This window comes from Neodiprion virginianus, chromosome 2 (assembly GCF_021901495.1).
Source record: "Neodiprion virginianus isolate iyNeoVirg1 chromosome 2, iyNeoVirg1.1, whole genome shotgun sequence".
Lineage (NCBI taxonomy): Eukaryota > Metazoa > Arthropoda > Insecta > Hymenoptera > Diprionidae > Neodiprion > Neodiprion virginianus.
Genome location: NC_060878.1, coordinates 21,088,463 through 21,107,807, shown reverse-complemented (window position 1 = coordinate 21,107,807; position 19,345 = coordinate 21,088,463).

Sequence of the window (19,345 nt, the reverse complement as noted above, 5' to 3'; positions counted from 1 at the left end):
CTGAAAGATGTTTGTTGAAGCACAGAATTGATTGCATGACTCTGAACGAAGCCAAAGTTATTTTCCCAACAGAAGAGGACGATATTCTAAAATTCGAAAATTTAAAACACAAAGAAACCGTTCCGTTTTGCATTCACGCAGATATTAAATGTTTACTGCAACGTACTCAAAAAATTATCGGAGAAGAATGAACCATTTATCAAAAGCATATTCCGTACAGTATAGCTTATTATCTACATTGTGCGATTAACGATTTCATAATTCAAAATTAATTGTAGAGAGACTTGCATTTAATGGTATATGAATGAGTTAGTAGAATTGGTACATTCGTTACAAGTATATTCAAAAGCTGTTGTACCTATGGAACCTCTGACACGTGATCGAATTGACGAATGTCAATCCGCTTAAATATGTAATTTTTGTAAAAAAATTTTCGCACCCAATAACGTGAAACATCGTGATCACTGTCATTTCAAAGGAAAGTATCGCGGTGTTGCTCGTCCCGACTGTAATTTGAATTATCAAAATTTACATGCTATTTCAGTGATATTCGACAATCTATCAGGTTACGATGCACATTATCTGATTAAAGCATTGGCAACATCTTTCGAGAGTACTATTCAGTTTTTACCCATTAATAAAGGGAAATACATTTTGTTTACGAAATATGTCAAGGAAACGGATGTGAAAATTAGATTCCTAGATTTATTTCGTTTTATACCCAGCAGCCCTGAAAAATAAGCATCGCATTTGGGTGATAATCAGAAAATAATTTTACGCGAATTTCGCAGTACCTTAGATGAATTTCGAGTATTGATCACAGAAGCTGTTTTCCCGCACGAATACACCGATAACTGAGATAAGCTCGAGAGCAGACAATAACGAACCAAAGAACAGTTTCGTTCTAAATTAAATTACCAGGACATAACAAATGACAATTACGCCTACGCATGCAAAGTTTCGCAAACTTTTAACGTTCAAACTTAGGGAGAATATTCGGACTTGTATTTACAGACAGACGTTTTTCAAAATTTTCGACAGAATTGTTCGACGACACATACACTGGACCCGTTACATTATTACACAGCGCCTCGTCTGTCGTTTGACGTAATGTTAAAGTGTACCGACATCGAGCTACAGCTTTTCACTGATATAAGTATGATTATGTTTACCGAAAAAGGTATTGGTAGCGGTGTGTCGCAATGCTTGTACAGACACGCAAAAGCCAACAAGAGATATATGAGAAAGGCATTCGATCTGGAAGTCGAAGAATCTTGTCCCATGTACTTTGATGTTAACAATTTATACGGTGCTGCTATGAGCTTTGCTCTGCCATGCAGTTCCTTTGAATTGGTATCAAATTTCAGACAATGCGATGTTCTTACTACCTTGGACGAAGTGGAGTTCGGTTACATATCAGCAGTGAATCTGGAATATCCTGACGAACTGCATGAAATGAATAAAGCACACTGTGTCCGCAGCATTATGTACCTCCGATTTCGATTATATCTGGTTTCGTTCTCGAGATAACAAAACGTAGTATCGCTAGTTCCACTGCAATGCCACCATGTATTCAGAGTCAAAAGAGAGAATACCCTGTCTCTCTACCTGTTTACATCTATGCTTCATAATTTTTTTTGTGCTCGATGTCATCGCACGTATAGAGTAACACGTCTTGTCAAAAACAAATTAAGGAGTGCTGGAAATGGGAAAACACAAACGGAAAAGAGAAAAAAAAAGACCGGGAGAGAATGTGAAAGAAACTGAACGCTTTGGAAAGTTTATTGACGAAGAGTCTGGAAGGGAACCCCGCACTGATACAAAGAACCCAACATGAGAGGCCGCATCATGACAGTCTACCGTCAAACACAAGTGAGTATGTGCGGCAGCTAGCTGCTGATAAGGGTCTTATTAGCGATGCGCCCACACGAGCGGTGGTACATATCGTTCATTAAACTGGTTCAGTGCTTACACAAAAATGTGCCGTTGAGGGATTTTTTGCGAGACCGCGCAAATGCCTGATAACCGCGAGGGTGCCGTGGGAATGTCATATTCTCGTCCGTCAACAGCTTGCGGATATAAATATTGCTGTAAAGAAAACAGGGGTTGCCCGTGCTGCCCGTTAAAGCGTCGGTCATCTCCGGGGCGCTCCCCGCAAAGGGAGCCTTTAAACTGCCCTGGGGCTCGCCGGGCAAATTCCCCTGCGGGCCCGACTGGAGCAAGCGAGTCGAGTCGACCCCGAGAACACCAACAGTCAGTGAGGTTCCTGGAGAACGATGCCTCGTCTTCTGGGCCCCCACCAACGAGGAGAGCCCAGTAGTCGAACTGACTGCCCCCGAACTTCGTAACAAGAAGGGAAAATTCTTTCTTCACACGGGTTCCTCAGCTAGCTTAATCAAACTGCGTGCCCTCAACGAAGACTCAATTGTAAATACAGACGATAAAATATGGGTAAAAGGCTTAGAGGAATCGGATATTCAGACACTCGGCTCAGTTGTCCTTCATATTTCCGGAGAACCAGCTAAATTTCATGTGTTACGAAACCTGCCACTGAAAAGCGAGGCGTTAATCGGTAAACCGTATTTTTTCGCGGAGAAAGCCGAAATTTTGTTTTATAACAACACCTTAGTCACCTCAAGTGATTCTATCCGACCTAAGCCTTTCGTAGGCTTGCCTCCTTCCGACGCGGAACCAACAAGACGCGTGTTAGCAGTAAAAATCACTTCGGATAAACGAAGTTATAAATTGTGCGCGCGTACAAGTGAACAAATAAACATCCCTTTGAAAAACGCGAATTTTGAGGAGGGATACTCCCCGCAAGTCGCGACTTAACCGGGAGTATTTATCGGAGGAAGTATCGTTGCTCCAGCGGGAGGATCGTGCTATGCCTTAGCAATAAATACGCTATTCGACGACATCGAATCAGAAATCGAGCCTCAGGAACTCGAAGACTTCGAGCATTATCGAGAGGACGGCTATTGAAGCGGTAAAAGCTCCGACGGTAGCGGCAGAGAGACTACTCCGCCGACGGATCGGGTAGAAGCCATAATTAAATCATTGCGATTAGATAGGCTCAACGAGGTAGAGCGCTCACATGTTATAAACCTCATTGAAAAATACCCTCACATGTACAAGCTACTAGGCGATAGATTGCGATACACGGATCAAGTTCACCATCGAATCCCGACGGTGGACGAGCTGCCAGTAAACGCGAAACAATACAGATTTCCTGTGGTGTATCGGTCGGAACTGGAACGGCAAGTTGAGAAAAAGCTAAGGGAGGGAATAATCGTTCATTCACGCTTCCCGTATAGCTCGCCGGTCTGGATGGTTCCTAAAAAACCCGATTCTCAAGGGAATCCTCGGATGCGCATGGCCATCGATTTTCGTAAATTGAACGAGCAGACGATTTCCATCGCGTACCCCCTTGCGAATATGATAGAAATACTCGAACAGCTGGGAAAAGCTACGTACTTTTCGACATTCGATTTAGCAAGCGGTTTCCAACAGATCCCGATGGATCGTAGCAACGCTCCAAAGACAGCGTTTTCCACGATAAACGGGCATTACGAGTACGCTTGCATGCCTGAAGATCTCAAAAACGCGCCCGCGACCTTACAACGCCTGATGGATCGGGTGCTGATCGGGTTGCAGGGGACAGAGCTGTTCGTGTATCTCGACGATGTTGTTGTGTTTGCAGAAACTCTCGAGGAACATAAGATTAAATTCCCTCGTCTCATGCGAAGTCTCGAGGATGCTAACCTCGTCCTCGAACCAGACAAATGCGAGTTCTTGCGTAGCGAAGCCGCGTATCTCGGGCACATCGTTGGCCGTGATGGGTTGCGAATGGACCCGAAGAAACTAGCGGCAGTGCGTAAATTTCCGCGCCCGAGAACGCAGAAGAACGTGCGCCAATTTCTGGGACTTGCCGGTTAGTACCGTTGATTCATTCCGGATTTCGCTGCCAGATCGAAGCCCTTGTCCGACTTGCTCAAAAAGGGAGAAACATTCGTATGGGAGCGGGAGCAGAAAAACATCTTTTGCAAGCTTCGCAAAGCACTGTGTCAAGAACCGATTTTGCAGTATCTCGATTTGTCCAAACACTTCATCTTGACGACCGACGCCTCGGAATTTGCACTTGGAGCAGTGTTGTCACAAATTCACGAAGGCCATGATCTATCAGTCGCTTATCATTCTAGAATTTTCTCTAATGCTGAAAAGAATTACGGAACTACGGAACAACAGTGTCTGGCTATAATCGATTCAATAGAACATTTCTCCACATATCTGTATGGAAGGAAATTTAAGCTCGTAAGCGATCACGAGCCTCTCAAATGGATGCGTTCTACGCTCGATCTTGGCAGGAGGCTCAGTCGATGGAAAATTAGATTGTGTAAATACGATTATGAATTCCAACATAAGCCAGGGCACAAAAATGTAAATGCCGATGCACTCTTTAGTAATCCCATAAACCCGATGATAATCTCGTCTTCAAGTGATTCGGATGTAGAGCCGAACGTCACTCAGGAAGCTCAAGTTTTGCCTTCATCTTCAAAATGTTACGGTACTCGTAATGGCCCGACGTCTAGCACAGAAGTGTCGACATCTGAGACATCGGCTGGCCAGTGCTGCCAGAAAGCGAGTAAAAAGTACCCCTTCCACAGATCCCGCGCATGATTTCACACAACGTCAGCGGTGTACGTCAGTGTGTCGGGATGGCGACGGAAGCCGAACGATGCCGAGTCAGCTGACCAATCGAGGGAAAATGTTCCCCTACCAAGCAATGCGCTCTCTTCATTGCTTGGTAGGGGAACATTTCCCCTTGATTTGTCAGCTGACTCGGCATCGTTCGGCTTCCGTCGCCATCCCGACACACCGACGTGCACCGTTGACGTTGTGTGAGATGCGCGCAAGCTGCTAGGGAAGGGGTACTTTTTACTCGCTTTCTGGCAGCACTGCGGCTGGCCCGTCCAATGCCGATGCATCAATCGTAGCAGCGCGCACACGATCGCGTCTACGCAGCGTGCCTACAGTGCCAACGGTACCTGAAAGGGGAGAGGGGATCTCGGAGAGCTCCAGCCCGGTGGTGAGACGCACACGCGGGAAGGTCGTTACAAGACCCGGAAGGCGCCCACCTCCCACTGTCTCGAAACCCTCCGGATCCGAATCGGAGAGCTCAGGGCCACCCATACAGCGCTTGCATCGCAGTATGTTGCCCTCACCGTTACTCCTCCCGGCAAGCCGAGTGCGAGAGAGAGGCCCAAGACAAGTATGGCCGCGGGACTCGAGCGCGAACTCGACACCTCACAGCCCGCTCGGACCTCTCTACTGCCCGGTCCCCGCCACACGGTGGGATGGTCATTGCCAAGCAACGATGCGGCCTCGGCTGCAAGATCTACACCGTACCGACCACGTGCGTTACCACGTGCTTCACTTCCCGATAATTCTAGCAGGAATAAAAGCAAACTTATAACCTTTCCCGATGATCCCATCATAAAAGGATCAAAGGATACGACTTCGTCCTCGATTACGTCCTCCTCACTAGACTCATCCAGTAAAGAGGAACCTGAGCGGGAAAAATCTATAGGAAAAACAAGTACGATAATAGGCTCGCGAGAATGCCTAACGTATAAACTGGATAATCTAGTTCATTTCATCTCTGCGGATGGAGAACTATTAACCTCAATAGGAAAAATATTCGCCAATCTAGGAAGGGTAGATGAACAAACAATTAAAGACCGGAAATTAAAAATCGGACAAATAGCGGTGACTCCATATGGGTCCAATAAAGGTTATAGTATTGTTATTAAAAAGCAGTACTACGTCAAAACCAACGCCGAACACATATTCAGGGGACTCGAGGATCTTGAATTTGCCCTTCAACGAGTGGCCGTGAAGTTGGTTCGTATTTCAAGCTCGGGAGATTATAAGGACGAACTACCGAACACGAAATTCCTTGACTGGTTGAACAGGTTACTCGGTAAGTCCAACATAGTCACCACAATATGCTACGGTACAATTCGACGGCCACCGGATGAACAACACTCGCAAATAATTGAAGAATTTCACGCGAGTCTTGTCGGAGGCCATCGAGGGGTGACCAAGACCTATCGCAAAATCCGAGACCGTTTTTATTGGCCTTCGCTGAGAAACGAAGTGCGAAATTACATCCGTTGTTGCAAAGGCTGTCAGGAACGTAAATTGGTTTGAGCAAAGACGCGCGAGCCGATGCTCATTACTGATACGCCGGCTGACGTCTTTGATAAGGTATCGCTCGATACGGCGGGTCCGTTGCCTACAACACCACATGGCAATAAACACAAACTAACCATGCAAGACCACCTGTCGAAGTATTGTTTAGCAGAACCGATACCCGATTCAGAAGCAACTATGATCGCCAAAGCTATGGCGAGGCGATTAATTGCGCAATTCGGTGCTCCCCGTGCGATCCTTACTGATCGCGGAGCAGCCTTTACCGGAAATCTATCACGCGAAATATCTGAAACTTTCATATAAAATAAGTAACGACTTCCGGCTAACGACCACAAACGAACGGAGCGCTCGAACGAAGTCACATACTGTTAGCGGAATACATATAGCAGTATGCAGATACGTACGATGATTGGGGTCGCTTGTTGCCTTACGCGGAATTATCATACAATACTAGCGTGCACGAGGCGACAAATTTTACCCCTTACGAAATCGTGTACGGGAGGCTGCCTCGGCTCTCGAGTCAGTTCCCCGTGGACGATAAACTATCAACGTATAATTCGTATATCATCGAGTAAATAAAACGTCTCTCCGAGATACGCGAAATGGCCGGTGAAAATCAGAATCGCGCGAAAGAAACAACCAAAAAATATTATGACAAGAAAATCCGTCCTTTTCCAGGTAAAGCGAGCGACCTTGCCTATGTCCTCAAGGAACCTCGTAAGGGTAAATTCGACTCCCAATATCATGGCCTCTATAAAATTGTCCAGGTAACTGACCATAGCAATGTAATACTGGAAGCAGAAAATGGGAAAAGGATAAGGAAGCATGTCGACAAGGTAAAACTGGCGGTGGTATAAGCCGCTAGCCAGTTTACTGAAATTGTACCATAAATCGCTATTCGGCACAATGAATAAATGAAGAAGATGCAACGTATATCAACGCACAGATTGATCGATTGTTTAATGATCAATCCAACCTAAGTCAAATAATCGGTAGAGAAACTCACGTGACCCATTCGAGATTCCAGGAACTACATTGAGAACATCTGATGGAACTAGACATGGTTGATAAACTGCAGGAACGAATCAATCAACTCTCTAACCAGACAAGTATGATGATGCGCCGTAATGTCTTAGCGAACTTCGCGTACCGGGTGGAAGCAGAGGTCAAGCAATATATTGAGACAAGCGAGAAGTATTTACTCGCGATATCAATGGCTAGGGAAGGACGTTACGACCCGAGCATGTTAACAGCGACACCGCTTACCGCCATCACGAGGGAAATACAGTCTCGGGCACCCAATTTTGAATTCCCCCTCGCGACCGAATACTCCATCGAATCGCTATCCCGTGTTGTTAATACGGATATCGTATTCCACTCGGGCAGGATCCTTATAGTGGTTCATATTCTCCTGCTGGAGCGAGCGGCTTATCATCTCTACCGCATGCACGCGTGGCCAGCTTCCCAACGCGGAGCAGAACTGAACGGAACGGCTCATATTCAACCGTCAACGCCGTATATAGTTGTGTCGGCGGACCGCCGCACATACTTCATGGCAGACTCCATATATATGAACGAATGTACCAGTGTGGAACACCGTTACATTTGCTCAATGGAAACCCCTCTGAAAGAGGTATCGACATCACAGTAATGCGAAGTAGTGATGTTGATAAACTCCTCAATCGACGCATACAGGCTCTGCGATGTAAGGATTCAATCAACGGACGACTCGTTTTGGACGCATCTACCCTCCCAGGGAGGATGGCTCTATTCGCTCCATACACCGGAACATATTCATATACTCTGTCCGGCAAGGATGGAAATCACCACTACTTTGGAAGGTGCTGGGATACTCCACTTCAGCGCTGACTGTGTAGGACGCACCCGAAGTACCTCTCTTACCGGGATGCGTATTTACGAAAGTCGCGAGCAATATTTCTACGCATCAGAGATTTGACTAAACTTCTCTCTAATAACCCTAAGCTTCGGAGAACCGATTGAGGGAAGAATAGAAAATTCAGGACAAAACAACATCTTGTCGAAATATGCCAGGGAGGGAGCAGCATGGAAAATGTCACGTGCTGACGAATCCCTCGATAACGTGCAGCAACGTCTCTCCGAAATTGGCAGCCACCGCCGCGACAAGCAAAAACAGCACGTTCTGTTTACGACCGGGTTTGCCTTGGAATCCCTTCTAGGAATGGTATTGGTTATCTACATATGGCGAACCAACCTTTGCAAGATGGTGAAGCGGATTGGGTTGCCCTGCGGGCGCCCGAAACGTACAACTCACACAAATCATTATGAAGATATCGAGTTAGGCCAGACTAAACAGGCAACGGATCGAGACAACGAAGGCGCCGGAAACCCGAGCGCTGCTCTGGGAACCGCTTCGCGTTCAAAGTACGAGGTGGAAAAAGAAGAAGCAATAGGTCGGCCCGAAGGAAAAAGGGCAGAACCTTCTTGCCCTCTCCCCTGCCAAGAGGCTGAGGTAGCATATTAGAAGAATAGCACCCCAGATGACTCCGAAACTTCTCCCACTACAATATCAAGGAGAAGGAGACCCAGAGGGCCTCACAGGGATTGACAAACGCCATTCGACTCTTGAACCCAGAGCCGAGTAGTCGCGAGAAACTCGAAGAAATTCAGCGCGTTCCAAAAAACAACAAGTATGTCAATCACCAGCATAAACTATCGCAGCACCTTCTCAAGAGCAGCATCAAACAAGGCTTGCGCGGTCTGCCGCAAGAGCCCGACCAAATGTGCAGGCTGGATCGACTGCTACCAGAGATTGGCACACTGGGCAGGAGGTTCCGACCTCAGCTCCTGCCCTTTCTGTGGGACTGAACGGCCGGGCAGCGAACAAATGAAGCACCCAACGTTGTGCCTAATAAGGTACGACAAGGCGGCACTAAACTCCAAGGCTTCAGCACCAGCACCAGCACCAGCACCGATACAGACGTCGACATCAGCTGAGGCGGCGGCCCCAACCGCCTTGCCGAAGTTGATAAAGGTGCCTCCGCCGGCGAAGATGACATCAACGACGATGACACTCGCGGTGGAAAAGGTGAGGCGCGAGGTCTGCCCAACCTGCGGGAAAAAGGCGAGCGACCAGCACTGTGAGAAGTGCTACCTGGAGCGCTACCTCTCACACCGGAGGCCGGGGAGTAGTAACTGCACCCTCTGCGGCCAGAGCGTGGGCGACCGACCGGATCTCCACGCGGGCCACTGTGTGGAGGCTTTCGGTCGCCTCCTCGGCGCAAAGGAAGCCCCCGTTGCCCCTGCAGCTCCGAGAACCATCCGCGAGCCCGGCCCAACGACCTAGCAGGACGATGCGCCCGTGCAGACAACCCGACGGGACGGCGCGATGCAGACGACAACGTTCCGACGCCGTATAACTGTTGGCACCAAGGAGAAGGGTGTCCAAACTAAGTGGGACACCAAAGAAAAGAGGACTCAGACCGACCCGACCATGATCCAGGAGGGAGAGGAAGCTCCGTTCTTGATAGACTTTCGCAGGCTGAGCAAGATCATGATTCCCGCGGTGCGATCACGCATCCTGGGGCGCTGGCTCTCGCTCCAGCGAGAAATGGACCAGCTCCTCGGACCCGCGGAGGAGGATGCAACAGAGGAAGGCGACTTAATCGCCTGAGAAGAGCCGCCGGGCGAAACACCGCCCGCGACACCAGACTCCCCGGTGAACCTCGCAGATGCTCTGCAAGGTGAACCGGAGGTCGTGTCAGACCTGATCCGGTGGGATGCATCGCCGGGCGAAACTCCACCTGCGACCCCCCCGTTAGCCGAAACTAAAGAAGACGAGGACGCCGAGGCCATCTGAGGACACCGAGGACGCCAAGGCAACCCAAAAAGGACCAGGCTCACGAGGAGGAGGCAGCTGGCGAAGCGCAAGGACAACCGAGCGACGAGCCAGCGGCGAAGTGACAACGAATTGAGTGAAGTGACCAAAACTAAAAAGTGTCGTATGTGTGCGTGGGTTATAAAAGAGCGCATGTGCGATGTATAAACCACGTAAATACCAATTGATCAAAAAATGCGGTCAGGGGTGAGCCAACCCTCCAGTGCCGATGTCACCGTCGGCTCGGCGCATCGAGACGATGGGGGCATCGACACCTAAGGGGGGAGGGATGTCACGAACGCCGCACGTATGTATACCAATGTCAATAATTATTAATACCGCTTTTAGAAGAGAAAAGGAAGCATAGCTTCAATTCATCAGTTGAATACATATAATATATTCATTATAAAACAGTTCGTGGCACGACCAAAGCGCAACGGCGTAGTTGACCGTCAGCAACGTCAGCGTCTCCGCGCCCGCCAGATCCCGAGTGTAATCAACACCGGGATGAGGCGAGCGCGAGATCACGCGCTTCGAGGATGACCGTCGCGAGGCAAGCCTTTGTTCCAAAATTGTGAATACAGCAAAAACCTCGCTCGCTGCCCGGCGCTCCAAGGGGTGTCGCACGAGCGAGCGAAGTCAGTCCCGTTAGAGACAGCTAAGAACGACCTCAACGGAACCCGGCTCCTTCGAAGTAACCGCGAATAGAGGTAGTAAGTCCCTTTCCGCCACCGATGATTAGAGGGTAACACTCCAATCTATACCCGGTCGGATAGGCGTCTCGCGTCGCGGCGTCAGTCCTCGAAGATTAGTATAAGTGCTAGAAGCTCGAGTCACGAACTCTGTAGAGACGTGTAGTAATAAGAATAGTGACAAGTGAGTGTAAAAGAGTGAGAGCCGTTTTTCGGATTTGTAATCAAAGAGTGAGTAGACAAAGGAGTGAATGAGAGTATTAGATGAAAACATTGTAAGCTTCCGCGTCTCAAATATTCACCTGCTGCTTTCGCTTGCTATTTGCATTTCATCCATTAAACATTGGGACTCATAATAAATATTATATTACTTAAATACCGAAATCCTCCAATCCATTTTTCAAGGACCGTCCTGTAGAGGGCGATCACCTCCCTACCCACAGAAAAAATTAAATCTAAACCTCTGCGAAAACCTGGAGGGTTTTGTCGTCGCGTGCGAGACCGCTCCGCACGTGACAGCTGCAGGTCTATCAGACTGCTATCAAAAGTTTGATAGATATAGGTGCCATAGCCCCTGCAGTTATGAAGAAGAACAATTTGTTTCGTCATATTTTCTAGTGGACAAGTATCGAGGCACCTGCTTTAGAATAAATTTACTGCTGGAAAGGAGTAGGAAACAAGATTAATACAAAGAATATATATGTCGGAGTATCACAAATCTTGTTTAATAATTCCATTCAAAATGTATTTAGTCTTTAAGAATAGAAGGATATTTCATTTGAAATTGAAATCTCGATGAGTCCACCGTATTAAGCGTCAAGCGTTATTAGCAAGCTATGAGTATAGTTGAATGACGGAATCTTAGTGACAAATAAATGGTTTGTTTATAACAAAGCTTGGACGAAATCGACAGTCACGGGTTAGCTAGCGAGCATACCGGACGTGTTCGGGATCGTCACGCTCAAATATGAATAATCCACGCCAAAATGAACACTTAACATCTTTTCCGCCTTTCCGAGGCTTCACGCCGACATCAGAAGTGGGATCTGGATCTGTTAACCCATAGGGAGCAAGTGAGGATAATGAAGAAAAGTGGCAATTACTTCTTGAACAACAGAATCGTAATTTTCTCGCGTAATTACAAGTGATGAAATCCCCTTCAGTGAATGATAATAATAATGTGCGTCTACCGGAGTTTGATTCTGATAAACTGAAAGTGAACGCGAGATCATGGATATTAACCGCGGATATTTGTATGGCTGATCAACCATTGCAAGGTGCATCTTTGATGATTGTGCTGAGTCATGCCATGAGGGGACAGGCTTCGGCATGGCTGTCTCGAGTATCATATGCCGTAATAACGTGGATTGAAATTAAAGAATTGTTCGTATCAAGGTATGATTGTCCGAAAACTTCTGCTGCATTCTCGATAAATTCATCCAGCAGTAAACCTAAAGAAGGTGAGTGTATTGCGTCATATGATGAATCGTTGATCAATCCATTGATGAATCAGTGGAAAAACTTGACCACTGAAGAGATAGCATTGTGATAGAGCTGGAACATTTGACATAAAACGTAACAGTTCTATATCCTCTCGTAGGGACTGTAACGTGGCATTTCGGTTAGGCCTGCCTATTACAAGGTACTCCCTGAACCCTGGGCGGAATCCAAGAATAAGGGTTTCGGAAATCGAGTCGCGAGATAATCATAGAGAGCGCCAGAACTAGAGTCACGCATCCGGGCTTCGACAGGGACGAAATAGCGAATTACGAATACGATATTGCAGGCTTTTGTTTTTATCTTTTTTTTTCGAGTACACCGGCCACAAGCCAGCGACCAACTCCGACGCCGAAGATATTTCGAGGCTGAGCGAAACCGCGGAGATCTCGCGGGAAGGATACCGAGGCTGCGGACGGGGAGGCAACCCAGATCCCTGCAGCGCGGGAATCCAAGGCGGACGCGATTCCCGCTGGCGGCCGGCGCGCCGCAGCCTCCCCGCTCACACCGTCTACGCCCAACCGAGGAAACCGCGAGAGACCAGCTAGCGACGAGGGAGCACCACCCCGCCTAACCCCCGGACCCCGTAGAGCTGCGCAGAAGACGACATCGCGATCTAGCCTTAAGTTCTGCGCCGCGTAGCGACGACAGGTGCGCGTCAAGTTGCGCAATCTCCAAAATCGATGACAGATCGATTGTTGCGCATTCTTAGGGTGATGACGTCACTAAGGATTAGCGTGACGAGATCGGCGTTGCGGCCGATCGGCCATCTGAGATCGCTCTAGTTCTGGCGATCAAACACCGTGGTGTCATCCGTCAAGCTTTGCGTAGAATTGAGTTTCGAGTTTTCTTTTTTTTGTTGCTACGTGCAAAGATTTCGGGTGTCGTTGCGGGGAATTGAGTTAAGTTTGGTTCTCATCTTCTTTGGTTGCGGGAAACGGAATCTTGGGTGTTGCGAGGAAAAATGGCCAGCCACCGTCACGAGGGAGTCAGTGCATTCGTAAGCTGGATGTGGAGCGGTAAGCATTGCTGATATCCTTGCGATCGAATTTCGAGAATAATTGAGCGAGGGCTTGTCCGAGAAAGGATAGCCGTTTGTAATTTTTGTGTCGAAAAATTCTCGAAATTCGTTAGCCAATTATTTCGTTTGGTGACCGTAGCATGAGTTACGCGTAATAAATTAGAGCCAATTTCGAGGGATCGAGAAGGTCGAGTCGAGCCACGTGTTTGAGACGAGGCACTAGTGTCTCGAATTAAGTGCAACCAAATTCCGTTGCACGGGGCCACATCGAGTCCCTTAAAATAAAGTGTCACCGTTCGGGTATGTCGCGAATCGTCAAAGGGGGAGCGTTGAAACTCGCGAACCACGCTAAGACTTCGCGGAAAAGGTTGAACTCGGATACGTAGTTTCAAGTATAGTCCAGTCATTATATACATTTGGAAATGAAAATGAACCGAAAAAGCCAAATTTTGGATATTACGTGGGGGGCGGCTGGAAAAGCTTAAGTTCAAATTGTCGACCAAAATAACCTTCTGCGTTTTCCGCCATCTTGAAAAAAGAGTTAAATTTAGTTTTTTGATCATAACTCGGTTCCCCGTTGAGATACAAAATTTTTTATAAAATATTTTTTTGTTGCTTTCTGCACGATCTACAATTAAGGTCCCATACATTTTTCACGTATCGATCGTCGTTATCGAGATATCGATAAAAAAAACCATAAATTTGGGGAGAAAAAATTGTTTTTCGCTATTTCCTTTTTTCTCGTCAAAGATATTAAAAAATGTCCGAAATGAAACTTCTAGAGCGTGTTCAGACCTACAAATTCATTTTTTTATTCTTCATTTCCGACAAAAGTTACGGCCTCTAGCGCGCTGCAAAATCGGCCCCAGCGCGCCCGACGCTGCAATAATGTGCGTCTCGCCATGGAGCGCGTCTATACGGCGACCGTTAGAGTTTGGGCATGAGTCAGGTATAAAAGACCCTTTTTTCGTGTCCGTGCAGGAACATCTGCTCCTTATTCGTAGCATTTCAGTCAGGTATCTCGAGTCTTTTGAAGCGAGCGAACGTGTTTGAAAATTTGTGTGAAAATGGGTGATTGTTTCATTTGCAAGAAACTTCTGATTGACGATGTTTATGTGGCTAAAAAGAGAGCTGTTCAGACTCTCTTAGCGGCGAGCGTGAAAAGAGGACGTGCAAAATATTTCTCCACAAAATAAACATCGATTTTTAAAATCAAAAGTGGGAATGACCTGCAGTTGTTCTTCTGGTTCTGGTTCTTGCGATGGAGACTCGCTTCGTCGAGAAGTAATTGACGCTAGCCGTTGGTTTCCATATTTTTTGTAGCACGAACTATGAACACTCACTGAGTCAATATTTTGTAACATCTCTTGATGCTCCACACGTCCTCTTTTCACGCTCGCCGCTAAGAGAGTCTGAACAGCTCTCTTTTTAGCCACATAAACATCGTCAATCAGAAGTTTCTTGCAAATGAAACAATCACCCATTTTCACACAAATTTTCAAACACGTTCGCTCGCTTCAAAAGACTCGAGATACCTGACTGAAATGCTACGAATAAGGAGCAGATGTTCCTGCACGGACACGAAAAAAGGGTCTTTTATACCTGACTCATGCCCAAACTCTAACGGTCGCCGTATAGACGCGCTCCATGGCGAGACGCACATTATTGCAGCGTCGGGCGCGCTGGGGCCGATTTTGCAGCGCGCTAGAGGCCGTAACTTTTGTCGGAAATGAAGAATAAAAAAATGAATTTGTAGGTCTGAACACGCTCTAGAAGTTTCATTTCGGACATTTTTTAATATCTTTGACGAGAAAAAAGGAAATAGCGAAAAACAATTTTTTCTCCCCAAATTTATGGTTTTTTTTATCGATATCTCGATAACGACGATCGATACGTGAAAAATGTATGGGACCTTAATTGTAGATCGTGCAGAAAGCAACAAAAAAATATTTTATAAAAAATTTCGTATCTCAACGGGGAACCGAGTTATGATCAAAAAACTAAATTTAACTCTTTTTTCAAGATGGCGGGAAACGCAGAAGGTTATTTTGGTCGACAATTTGAACTTAAGCTTTTCTAGCCGCCTCCCACGTAATATCCAAAATTTGGCTTTCTCAGTTCATTTTCATTTCTAACCCGATTTTTCCGACGTAATGACTGGACTAGTATTAACGAAGTAGGAGTAAGAAAAGGCGTTAAGGTAGTAATTAAGATTGCGACTAATGCGGCCCGTGTGCCTTAATATAGTTTTGTTTGTTTGCCCTTTATTACAATAGCCAAGGTGGCGATTAGCGCCATACCGTAGAGGACGATCGCGGGCAGCGCGTCGGGCAAATTTTGTTTTTGGTTTTTGTGATTTAGCGTTTATTATTGAGGCAGCGACCAGTGCACGTAGGCAGTAGAGGTCTTCTAGATCTATTACTTTTTTTTGTCTTTCTTTTTTTTTGTGTTAAACCTAAGTATTCAATTTTGAATCGAGCATAGCGACTTACGAAGTATTATTTCTCTAGCTTTGTAATTGGACTCGTGAAGAGCAACTTTTGCAGTATTATTATTTTGGTTTTGTATTATCGCTGGCCGGAAATATATTATTTTAATTTTATTATTGCTTTGTAAAATAACGTGTTGGCGTACGCGTGTCGTAACTCTCTCTACCCAAAAATTACCCCTTCCCTCTCCGCGGTACTGAGCTATCGAGTAAATGCCTGAGGTATAGCGCATTAATGATTTCGAGGCGTGTTGATCACGCCAGGCGCCCAACAAATCTCGCGATATTGTTTTAGGTCCAGGATACCTCGCGGACGCCGATTTATTGTGCACGCGGTGAGTTCTCGGTCATTGTCTCCGAGTGACCGAGGAGCGGAAAAATCCACGTCACAGTACATGCCGGGGATCATTTGAACGAGTGCGAAATTCATCGTGCAGCATAGCCCGCCTTGTGCGCTCGGCTTCCTTATCGGCAGCAATGCTCAAATTACGCGATTATATGCACTTTATATGCACTATCGCTGAGCCCGGCGAGAGGCCGGGTAGTCAGTCTCAATACTGCTTTCCGGCGTTAAGCACGCCTAATTTTGCTAGTACATAAATTTAATATAGCGTTAACGCCCGCACTCACTATTGTTGTGATCAATTATAACGTAATTCTCTGTTTTGAATAAACGTATGAATATATATAATAGTTGCGTAATTTTCGCATGACAGCATTATCAACAATAATGGCGCATATTGCACGTTTTGAATCACGTGTTCAACGTCTTGCTTACACTACTGAAATTGTCACAAGAAATCAACTCGATAACGAGTTGAAAGCTATGTCATTTTTTAAACGAAGATCTGCAGATAGTCAAAATGAACGAAATGAGGGATCCGAGTCCAAACGATTCAAGTTTACGCCTTTATCTCCCGGAATCAAATGTTTTCTATGCGGAGAAATGGGCCAAAAAGCATCAACGTGTCGGTCAAGGAAGGAAAATCATGAAAGGGAGAGACAAATTGGTATTCAAAAGGAATTGGGGAAGAAAAATTCTCCAGTTCGATCTTCAGATTCCATCATGGGTTTCAAATGTCAGAAGATTGATCATTATGCTTCGCGCTGTCTTGAGAAAGCTGCAAAGGAAGGATTGAAAAACGGTAATGGCAAAGTTATAGAGCGCCGTGTTGACATTTGTGTAATTAACACGCCTGCTGGAGTTTCACAACAAGCCGGTGAGCGATTTTCATTTTACTATAACTCAGGATCTCAATGTTCTCCCATCAAGGAGTAAATTTCTTGCAAAATTCGTGAAAAGAGATCAAATAATGTTGTTACTGTGACTGGTATTGGGCAAACAAGCGTTAATAGCACTTTGCAAATTTTTTCGACTGTCAACATTGACGATATTACTATTGAAATACTTTTTCATGTTCTGCTTGATCGATATTTACGTCACGACGTTATGATAGGTGCGAAAATCTTAAGTCAGGGTTTATCTGTACTAATGATAGTTGACACATTGAAGTTAACCAAAACACATGTTGTAAATACGTGTAATGTGACGGTTCATGAGTTCAACCTTGACAGTGTGGACACCGATATTCCTTTGGAATTTAAATCAAAATTAGTATCAATTTTGAACAAATTCAAGAATCAATTTGTATATGGTACTCCAAAAGGTCGTGCGGATGTTGAACCCGTAAAAATCCTCTTCAAAGACCCAAATAAAACAGTTTATCGTCGCCCATACAGGTTGAGTGAAGAAGAACGGAAAATTGTTCGTGATAAAATAAATGAACTTTTGAACGCTAAAGTAATTTGTCTCAGCTCTTCTCCTTTCGCAAGTCCTATTCTTCTTGTCAAGAAAAAGACCGAATGTGCATCGATTACAGGGAGTTAAATGACAACACCGTTCCAGAAAGATTTCTGTTGCCCCTAATTTCTGATCAAATTAACAGACTCCATGGATGTTGTTATTTTACGATCCTAGACATGGCCAGTGGATATCATCAGCGGCCGATACATCCTGATTTAATAGGAAAGACAGCATTCATCACCTCAGAAGGACACTTTGAGTATCTCGCTTTACCTTTCGGTCTTCGTAACGCTCCTGCGGCTTTCCAACGTGCAGTGATAACAGCTCTGGGTGAACTTGCTAACACGTATGTGGTAGTCTACATGGATGATATTTTTGTTGTTAAAACACAAGATGTAGAAGAATCTTTAAACTGAGTGGAGAACGTTTAAAGCACACTCACAAAGGCAGGTTTCTCTTTGAACATCAAGAAGTGTTCCTTCATGAAACAAAAGGTGGAATATCTAGGCTATGCAGTAAGTCGAGGTGAAGTTAGACCGAATCCTCGAAAGATCGAGGCCCTGGTAGCTCTGGGGCCCTGGGACCTCCTCCATAGACCGTATCCCAGTTACGGCAGTTCATAGGGTTGGCATCTTCTTTTCGTCAATTTCTGCCTAAGTTCTCCCAAATTTTGATGCCACTTTTTGCCCTAAAAAGTTCTACAAAGAAAAATCTGAATTGAAAACCTGATCACGAGGCTATACGACAGAAAATTATCACTTCTTTCACCAACGAACCAGTACTAACAATATACAACCCTGAGAGTCCAACTGAGTTACACACGGACGCAAGTTCTATTCGCTGTGAGCCTCGCTCGTGCCGCCACCTAGCGATTTCAAAAGCTAAACAGCCGGCGTGTTAATTTACATTAGAGGCATACTGATAAATATCCAAATCAGCAAAATATTATCAAATAAGTGATATTTCCATTGTAACAGTGAAGTGAAAAGTTAAAAATAATAACGAGTTGAAACTCCAGTAGTATGTAGCAATATAATATTAATAAATACACAATGAAAACCACTAACTTTCACGAATAAAGGTTTTTATTATTCTGCTTGATAGTTTTTGTTTTATTAGAAAAAATTGGTGGCTGTAAATTTACTAAGACGCAGATAACATGAATAATATTATCGATGCAAAAGAACAAATGTTCTGGAATTTTATACAAAATTTGATATGTTTTAAGTCGTTGCATAATTCTTTCTACATGAATTCGAACTCTTGCGATGTTGTAAGTCAGATCTGTTTCTTCTTTCGAAAATTCTGATTTTTTTTCCAAAAATGGTGGCATAATAAGAAATACTTGTTTACCACTTGCATCAATGATAGATCTGATTTCAGGAAAACCTTTATCTGCTAAAACCACATCACCATCTTCCAATGAATCTACCAAATTCGATTCAATACTTAATTGGGAATCACCTTTTCTACCGCCAGCAACTTTCTATTTGAAACAGATGAACCCAGATCGTGTGATTCCAATTAGTACTTTTGCTGTAAAACCTTTCTTATAATGAGAGTAACAGTAAATACGGTCGTCAACACTTGACGGAACATCTATCTTGAATTCAGTGCAGTCTATGATAACCCGAGTATTAGAGTACTGAGGTTTAAAACATTCTGGCATAGTTTTCTGTACGGCAGCTCTACTTGGCCAAAACACTAAATTTGCAGTTGACGAACTCAAATATTGTAAAGTTGAAAAGAATATCTTGGAGATAGTTGACCGATG